Source organism: Balaenoptera acutorostrata, chromosome 2 (genome assembly GCF_949987535.1).
Source record: "Balaenoptera acutorostrata chromosome 2, mBalAcu1.1, whole genome shotgun sequence".
In the NCBI taxonomy this organism is placed as follows: domain Eukaryota; kingdom Metazoa; phylum Chordata; class Mammalia; order Artiodactyla; family Balaenopteridae; genus Balaenoptera; species Balaenoptera acutorostrata.
The window spans coordinates 58,695,608-58,705,531 of record NC_080065.1 but is presented as its reverse complement, the minus strand read 5'-3'; positions in this window follow the sequence as shown (position 1 = coordinate 58,705,531).

The window sequence follows — 9,924 nt, the reverse complement described above, 5'->3', positions numbered from 1 at the left end:
TGTCTTTTATAACACTGATGGTTTTGAAGAATACAGTACTCCATGCCACTTTTTAGAAAATAGAACTTTCTTATTTTTGCGTTTGTCTAATTGTTCCTTGTGATTTACATCGAGGTTATGCACTCTTGGCTGTTATGCCATGTAGGTAACATCATATTCTTCTTAGGGGATCAACTCTGCAGACACATGGTGTTCACCTGTTCCCCATAAGTGAGATTAATTTTGATAACTTGGCCAAGCTGCTACCTGCTTTCTCCACTGAACATTTAGTTGTTTGTTTCTGACAACGAATAAAGTGTCCGTGGGGAGACACTTTAAGACTGTGCTTCTCATCAAATTTCCCCCTGGATTTCACCTCTCCTCACAGCAGCACTTGCTTAGGAACTGTTGACACTGTTGTCCCAATGCCATGGGCTCTCTCTAACTAGCTGAAGCTGATAAAAAGCCATACACTTTGAATGACCCTAGGATGCCAGGCCTTTAGCAGACCTAAGTGAAGACCACTTCCTGACCATTGCTCAGTGGAACTTCTTTTAACATAGTAGTTCTCAACTGGGGAACATTTTGTCCCAAGGGTGGGGAGGCATTTGGCATTTCTGGTTGTCACAACTGGGAAGGTGCTACTGGCATCTAGTGGGTAGAGACCAGAGATGTTTCTAAACATCCTACAGTTCACAAGACAGCCCCTACACCCCCTAAACACACACACACACACATACACACATCATTATCCAGCCCCAAATGTCAATACTCTGGTAGTGCTAAGCTTGAGAAATCTTGCCAACTATGTACATACCTATAACTCATTTCTTCTTCTTTTTTTTTAATATTTATTTATTTGGCTGTGCCAGGTCTTAGTTGTGGCATGTGGGATTTAGTTCCCTGACCAGGGATTGAACCTGGGCCCCCTGCATTGGGAGCATGGAGTCTTAGCCACTGGACCACCAGGGAAGTCCCCCTATGACTTTCCCCCTATGATTTCTATTCAGAATGTTAACTTTTGATGCGTAATTAACACAAGTTTCGTGGCTCATCTCCTTTCTTTATAACACTTAGAAACTTGACTTCTCTTCTCGCTGAACTACTCAATGTTCTCAACCCTGGCCTGGTTAGTAGTGCCAACTACATACCAGGTGATGTTCTAGGTGCTAGGAATACAGCTCTGAACAAAACAGATGCGATCCCTGCTCTCATTAAGCATATATTCCAATAGGACAGAGACTAAATAAGTAAATAAGTAAGTAAAGTAGGAAAAATATCAGATAGTACTAAGTGCTAGGCAGAGAATAAAAAGAAAGTGATGCAAATAGAGTGATTTGGTAGCTGACTTATACTTGGTGGTCAGGGACAGTCTGAGAAGTTGACATTTAAGCTGAGGTTTAAATGACAAGAAGGAAAGCATTCCAGATAAAGGAAATAGTCTGTGACAACCCAATGATAGTGTTGACCTAAAATAAATAGACTTCCAGTTATTTCTCCAGCAAAAATGGGTTTATTCAGGATCAACAAAGAATTGCAATTTGAGATCTTTACCCTGGGCAAGCCATGCAAGTCCCATGCCACAAGGAGAGGACTCTTATAGAGAGGGGAAAAAGCAGTTGGGAGGGCTATAGTAAACAGAGTCCTTTGGAGGAATTGAGAATTTGAAATATGGTGGCTTTTTATTGGCTGAGCTCTTGCCAGGTAAGAAGAGGAAGTCTCTCTTTTTCTTGCTGGGCTCTGCCAAAGTCACAGGGCATGAAAGCTCCCTTTTCTGACCCCCCATTCTATTTTAATTGAGCTTTCTGTTTATTAATTTTTGTAATAGGAATGAGCTTGTCATGTTCAGAAAAGCTGGTGTGGCTAGAGTATGGGGGGAGGAGGAGAGTAGAGATGAGATTAAAGAAATTGGAAAGGGTAAAATTACACAAGGCCTTGTAAACCAAGCTATGATAAGTACAGTGGAAGGCTTTGGAGGGTTTTAAGTCAAGGTGTGGCATAATCTATCTTTCTGAAAGATTACTGTAGTCACTGTGGAGAGAATACACGTAGGTGGGGAGGAGACAGAGGGGGAAGCAGGAGGAGAAGAGAAGCAGGGGAGCCATTAAGAAGCTACTGTAGCAGGTCAGGCAAAAGATGATGGCTTTGATGGTACTAGTAGTGGTAGACAGAATGGGATAGATTCTGGATATATTTTGGAGGTAGACTTGCTGGGTCTTAATGGTTTACATGCTTGGAGTGAGAGAAAAGGGGTCAAGGATGACTCAGGTTTTGACTTGAGTAAATGAAACAGAACACTAATAGATGAGCAGCTTTTAGGGAGTAGCAGGACATTTGGAATGCCTAGAGATATACAAGAGGAGAGGTCTACTAGGCTGAGGCCAGGGTGGGAGCTAAAGCCTCCTTTGCTGAGATAGTATTTAAACTCTGATGCAGATGAGGTCATCTAGAGAAGGAATGTAAAGAAGAGTAGATGCCCAGGAGCAAGCCCCAGGGCCCTCCATTTTAAAGACTGAACAGAGAGGGAGAGGCCCTCTCTGTTAGGAAGTTAGGAAAATTGGACAAGAACACCAAAGAGGTAGGAGACCAAACAGTGGTGTCTCAGAAAAGAGAAGGCAGTGTTTCTCAGAGGGAGTAGTGGTTTAACATGGCAGATTAAATAGACATACTTATCTTTGTTTCTTCTTGAAGGCAGTAAAGGGATTTTTTTTTAATGCATAAACTCTCAAAGATGGGTGAGGAGACAATAATGACACCATTTTAGAAGTAGGAAACACATTGAAGAGTATTAATGGAAATACCAGACCAAGAAAGTTGGAATCTAAGCTGGCAATGGAAAGTAAAGGAGAAAACTGATTCATGCTGTAGACACCAGCAGTCTTGGGTATTGGAGGCACCAGGAGTCTATGAAACTGGTGGTGTAGGTAGAGCTGAAAACAGGATTGCTTGATTTCCTCCTGCACTTAGGAGTGCAGTGAGAGTGCAGCATCTTCTTGGTCCTGGCAGATGATTCGAGGTTTATGTTCCTGAGAGGCTGAACTAATGGAACTCTGGATTTCAGACACCAGGCAAGCTGAGCGGGGATGAAGTGAAATTCTTCATCCCAATGGTGAGACCCAGTTCCCTCTTCCACTCAGTCCCCTAAAATGCAGGCAGCTGGACTTATAACCTCCTAAGTGAGATAAAAGCATGCCTCTCTGAGAAATGGACCAGCCCAAGAGAAAAGTCTTAAAAATACAGACAGTTAGGAAGGGTTACCAATGAAATGGATGGGTCCATGTTTAAAGTGACACTCACCGCCAAAACAATCTTGAGGGAAAAAAAACGGAACTGGAGGAATCAGACTCGCTGACTTCAGACTATAGGACAAAGCTACAGTAATCAAGACAATACGGTACTGGCACAAAAACAGAAATATAGATCAATGGTACAGGATAGAAATCACAGAGATAAACCCATGCACCTATGGTCAACTAATCTATGACAAAAGAGGCAAGGATATACAATGGAGAAAAGACAGTCTCTTCAATAAGTGGTGCTGGGGAAACTGGGCAGCTACATGCAAAAGAATGAAATTAGAACACTCCCTAACACCATACACAAAAATAAAATGGATTAAAGACCTAAATGTAAGACCGGACACTATAAAACTCTTAGAGGAAAACATAGGAAGAACACTCTTTGACATAAATCACAGCAAGATCTTTTTTGACCCACCTCCTAGAGTAATGGAAATAAAAACAAAAATAAACAAATGGGACCTAATGAAACTTAAAAGCTTTTGCACAGCAAAGGAAACCATAAAGAAGACAAAAAGACAACCCTCAGAATGGGAGAAAATATTTGCAACGAAGCAACGGACAAAGGATTAATCTCCAAAATATATAAACAGCTCATGCAGCTCAATATTAAAAAAACAAACAACCCAATCCAAAAATGGGCAGAAGACCTAAATAGACATTTCTCCAAAGAAGACATACAGATGGCCAAGAAGCACATGAAAAGCTGCTCAACATCACTAATTATTAGAGAAATGCAAATCAAAACTACAATGTGGTATCAACTCACATCAGTCAGAATGACCATCATCAGAAAATCTACAAACAACAAATGCTGGAGAGGGTGCGGAGAAAAGGGAAACCTCTTGCACTGTTGATGGGAATGTAAATTGATATAGCCACCATGGAGAGCAGTAAGGAGGTTCCTTAAAAAACTAAAAGTAGAATTACCATATGACCCAGCAATCCCACTACTGGGCATATACCCAGAGAAAACCATAGTTCAAAAAGACACATGCACCCCAATGTTCATTGCAACACTATTTACAATAGCCAGGTCATGGAAGCAACCTAGATGCCCATTAACAGATGAATGGATAAAGAAGATGTGGTACATATATACAGTGGAATATTACTCAGCCATAAAAAGGAACGAAATTGGGTCATTTGTAGAGATGTGGACCTAGATACTAACACAGATAACCACTGTGGTGGCACAGTGGTTAAGAATCTGCCTGCCAATGCAGGGGACATGGTTTCGAGCCCTTGCCTGGGAAGATCCCACATGGTTCGGAGCAACTAAGCCCATGTTCCTCAACAAGAGAAGACACCGCAATGAGAAGCCCGCGTACCACAACGAAGATTAGCCCCTGCTCACTGCAGGTAGAGAAAGCCCTCACGAAGCAACAAAGAACAGACAATTCAAGGAGAAGAAAGCTAAAAAATAAACATAAAAGTTATTTATATCATCAGAGAAAGAAAAGGTAATAAAGCATCCACAAGCAAGTTTTAGAAAGAGATCTGGGAAATTAAAAATATGATAACAAACATTAAATATGCAATAGCAGGTTTGTAAAAGAAAATCAAGAAAATTTCCCAGAAAAAAAGGACAAAAAAGACAAAGAGATGAACTATAGAAAAGAAGAAATTTAGAGGATTATTCCACAAGGTCTGACATACAACAAATAGCAGAGTTCTAGAAAAAAAGACAAGAGAAAATGCAAAGAGAAAATTATTAAAGAAATAATACAAGAAAACTTCCCAGGACTAAAGGACATGAGTTTTATAAATCCATGTCTGAGTGCCTTACACAATAAGTGAACCAAGGACTCATCTCATGGCACACTGTGCTGGCATATAACATTTAGAATAAAGGGAAGACCCTAAAAGGAAACAAAATCAGATAGCATACAAAGGATCCAGAATCAGAATGGAATGAGACTTTCAACAACAATGTTGAAAGCTACAAGATTCTGTGGAAAAATGATTTTCAATCCATAATTCTGTACCCAGCCAAACCATGAAACAATCATGAGGTAGAATAAAGGCATTTTTAGATTTGAAAATTCTAAAATTATCTCCCATGTACCCTTCCTTAGGAAGTTATTGGAGTGTGTATTCTCCTAACAAAGACGGAAATTTAAAAAGAGGAAGGGGAATTCCCTAGCGTCCAGTGGTTAGGACTCTGTGCTTCCACTGCAAGGGGCATAGATTCGATCCCTGGATTCCTGGTTGGGGAAGTAAGATCCCACATGCTGTGCTGTGCAGCCAAAAAAAAAAAAAAAAAGGAAGATTTGGGATCAAAAAAACAGTAGTTCCAACACAGGAGAAAGGCAAAAGGAATTCCCAAGACTTTAGGTGACCCTAGGCTGGCACTTTTTAGTTGGCCTGAGGAGCAGCCACGTTGGAATAGAATGATAAGGAAGGTGGGTTCTAAGTGGGACATCTCCAAGCAAAAAAATGAAATTGATAACTTACTTGAGGTATTTGAATGTACTGAGAAGAGATTTACACTTCTGGTGGAGTTGGAGATTAATGAGCGATAGGTACAGAAAAACTACGCAAATCAAAATAAGCAAGGCACTATTAAATCTGGAACAAACTAGCTGTTAAAAGAAAAATTGGAAATCTAATCATAATATGGTACTTAGGGCACTTTGGTAAATCATATGGTCATAAAATAATTAAAACACTGAATACTGATTTAACCCCAAATTAGGGTTCAGTTATATTGGAACGGTGGGGAGAGAGAGGGGGGTTGTGTTTGAGTGTGCATATGTGCTGATGGTATAAAAGAGCTAAACCCTCATCTTCCATTGTTAGAAGTTAGTGGGTAATGTTTAAAACTGTATAACAGCTACCAAAAAAATAGCAATAGAAGAACTTTATTGAGAATTATGACTGTAAACAGCAAATCACACAGTTAAAAGAATAGAAAATGATTCTTTTTAGAGAGCAGGAATGGGAGACAGGGGTGTGTTGATTTTGTTATAAGTTTAAAAGAACCATTTGACTTTTTAAAACAATACACGTGTGTAACTGAAAAAAAAATTAAGTTTAAAGACAGAGAGTGGTTGATTATATTGACTGAAAATCAGGGACATTCACACTAAAATGTTGATAGAAACAGGAGTTGAAAAAGATGACAGTATACATAAGAACACCATAAAATAACTTCCTCAGTTGCATACATTGACTGTATACATTTATAGAGCTGATGTATATTTTAACCCCTTACCACTGTCCCTTAAATTGTTGATAGCACTGGGGGAGTTTTGCCGTTTCTTTTTATTTAATTTTATTTTTTTTTAGGTTTTAGGTTTTAGATGCTATATTTAATAGTCAAGGAGGTTATACAATAAAGAGTTAGTCCACCTCCACAAAGGAAAATATATTAAAAGGTTCTTGGGTTTCTTTCAAAAATATTCTATGCACATATAAGAGTACATACTCTTTTTTTTTTTTGGCCATGCCACGTGGCACGTGGGATATTAGTTCCCTGACCAGGGACCGAACCCGTGCCCCCTGAAGTGGAAGCACGGAGTCCTAACCACTGGACTGCCAGGGACTTCCCATATAAGAGTACGTAGATTTTAAAGCTTCAAGATGCTTCTGCTCCTACTCCTACCCCACAGTGGGTGTGTGGGCATGGAGAACACAAAAATTGGTTTACAGAGGTAAGGGTATTAAAGAATTGGTATTTGAGGGCTTCCCTGGTGGCACAGTGGTTAAGAATCCACCTGCCAATGCAGGGGACACAGGTTCGAGCCTTGGTCTGGGAAGATCCCACATGCCGCAGAGCAATTAAGTCTGTGGACCACAACTACTGAGCCTGCGCTCTAGAGCCCGCGAGCGACAACTACTGAGCCTGTGTGCCACAACTACTGAAGCCCGCCTGCCTAGAGTCCATGCTTCGTAACAAGTGAAGCCACCGCAATGAGAAGCCTGCACACCGCAACGAAGAGTAGCCCCCACTCGCCGCAACTAGAGAAAGCCCGCGCACAGCAACAAAGACCCAACGCAGCCAAAAAAAAAAAAAAAAAAAAAAGGAATTGGTATTTGAGAAGGTAGTGAAAAATTGTTTTTATTATATTTAGAATGTGATCTGTATATATTTATTTATTTTTAAAATTTATTTATTTTTGGCTGCATTGGGTCTTTGTTGCTGTGTACGGGCTTTCTCTCTAGTTGTGGCGAGCAGGGGCTACTCTGTTGTGGTGCACGGGCTTCTGATTGTGGTGGCTTCTCTTTGTTGCGGAGCACGGACTCTAGGCGCACGGGCTCAGTAGTTGTGGCTCGCGGGCTCTAGAACGCAGGCTCAGTAGTTGTGGTGCACGGGCTTAGCTGCTCTGGAGCATGTGGGATCTTCCCGGACCAGGGATCGAACCCGTGTCCCCTGCAATGGCAGGTGGCTTCTCAACCATTGTGCCACTAGAGAAGTCTGTCTGTATATATTTAAACTTTTCTTGAATTGGCCCTCATGCAAAAACATCTTATCGCTGAGGCTCTATTTATTGTGATGAAACAAAATTTACATTTTAAGGGCTTCCCTGGTGGCGCAGTGGTTGAGAATCTGCCTGCTAATGCAGGGGACACGGGTTCGAGCCCTGGTCTGGGAAGATCCCACATGCCGCGGAGCAGCTGGGCCCGTGAGCCACGGCTACTGAGCCTGCGCGTCTGGAGCCTGTGCCCAGCAACGGGAGGGGCCGCGATAGTGAAAGGCCCGCGCACCGCGATGAAGAGCGGTCCCCGCACCGCGATGAAGAGTGGCCCCCACTTGCCGTAACCAGAGAAAGCCCTCGCACGAACTGAAGACCCAACACAGCCAAAAATAAATAAATAAATAAATAAAGTAACTATAAAATTAAAAAAAAAAAAAAAAAAAAAAAATTTACATTTTAAGGCAGGGCAAGAAAATTTAAACATAAAATTCTCCCTTCCTGTCTGTTTGGGTCTCCTCCCTCCCTCCCAAATGTGCAGTGTACATATGCATTACACATTAACTAGAACTTCTTAAAGATAGGAGTGTCTGCTCAACTGTAAAGATCAATTTTCTTCCTTTCTTCTGACCCTAGCAGTGTACTTTCAAAAAAGAACAGTGTTCTTTCCCAACTCTGTAGGGGGTCATGGTGACTTGCTGCTCACTTTGTAGGAGCTTACCTGGACTATGTATCTTTGGTGAACTTTATGTAGAATATCAGTATGTCATTTTGATGTATGATCTTTTGTCTCGAAAATATATATGATTGTGGCTTCGACTTCTAACTGCAGAACAGTTCTCAGAGCTTTCTGAGAGTCTGTCTCCCAGGTTATGATCCTTAGTTTAGCTCGAATAAAATTCCCTTTTTTCTTCTTGACTGTTAATTGAATTTTTGTTGACAATTGTGATTAATTATAGCAGTCCAGCAAGGGAAATATGTTTGGTTTTTTTTTTCCTACAGACACTACTCTGGGAATAAGTTATGCCCCATGAGGTGAAGTATTTCACAACTAGATGTCTTACACATTTGAGAAATCTACTGTAAAGCCTAACTTCAGACCTCCTAGGACCTTCAGTTTGCTGAGTTAAGTGATAGTAAGAAGATGGAGACAAATAAAAGGGAATGAAGAAGAAGGGCAAGTAATAAAAGAGGTCCAAGAAAAAAGTGATGGAGGATGAGAGGGCCATATACTGGTCCTAGAAATTGAAGAAAGGATTCTCTTCCACAAATCACTCCTGCTGTATCTGTCCTTACTTGGTTTGCAGAGTAATTAGTCTTTGCACAGTGAGTAGTCTTTCTAGAAGGCTGAGTAGCCTGAGATTCTAAGACTGGGGCTGAGTAACATGGGGTACAGTACAGAGCAAAATTAAAAGCACAGTTTAATAGTCTTTTGTTGGTGCCCAGCTGTACTTTACAGTTGTCTGTTTGGTGGGGTCAGAAGTGGAAGCAGATGAAAGGTGCTGCTGACCCCCCCAGAACTCCCTGGTGCTCCTAGCTGATAAGCCTGAAGTTCAGAGTTTAAGCAGATTTAATTTTTCATGTAGCCAAGATATGGACAAGTCAAACTTCAAAATCATAGCGAAGTGCACTGATTTTTCCCGATTATTGAAAATGTATGTCCCCTCCTCTGTAAAGGTTTTTGTAATCTTCCAAGAGAAAGAGTTCTCTTCTTCCTCGGAACTCAGAGGAATATTACATTTACCTTTCTCTCAGCGTGTCTCTCTTTCCTGCTTGTACATATTTTTATATGCTCAGTAGCTATTGCCTTCTTGTGAGGGCAGAGACCATATCAGACCTCTTTGTATCATCCACCCGGCTTCGTACACTTTAGGCATTTAATGCATCTGTTGCCTTTAACAAAAATGGTTCCCACAGATTAATTTAGGACTATTGCCTTGGGACAGTGATTAGGACGCTGCACTTTCACTGCAGGGGGCGCAGAACTAAGATCCCGCAGGCCACGCGTTGCGGCCAAAAAAAAAAAAAAAAAGGACTATTGCCTTGATTGCATAGGACTGCAAGGGCTTGGTCACCTTATATTCACTGGATCTAAACCCTATCATTTTAAGTCAGAGAATAAGCGACTGGCCTTTAGACCACAGCTATGGGGGAGAGTCTGACTCCTAGGCCAGCCAGTGTCCAGCCCACTATATCAATTGCAGTCTTTCATATTAGGCATTCCTATC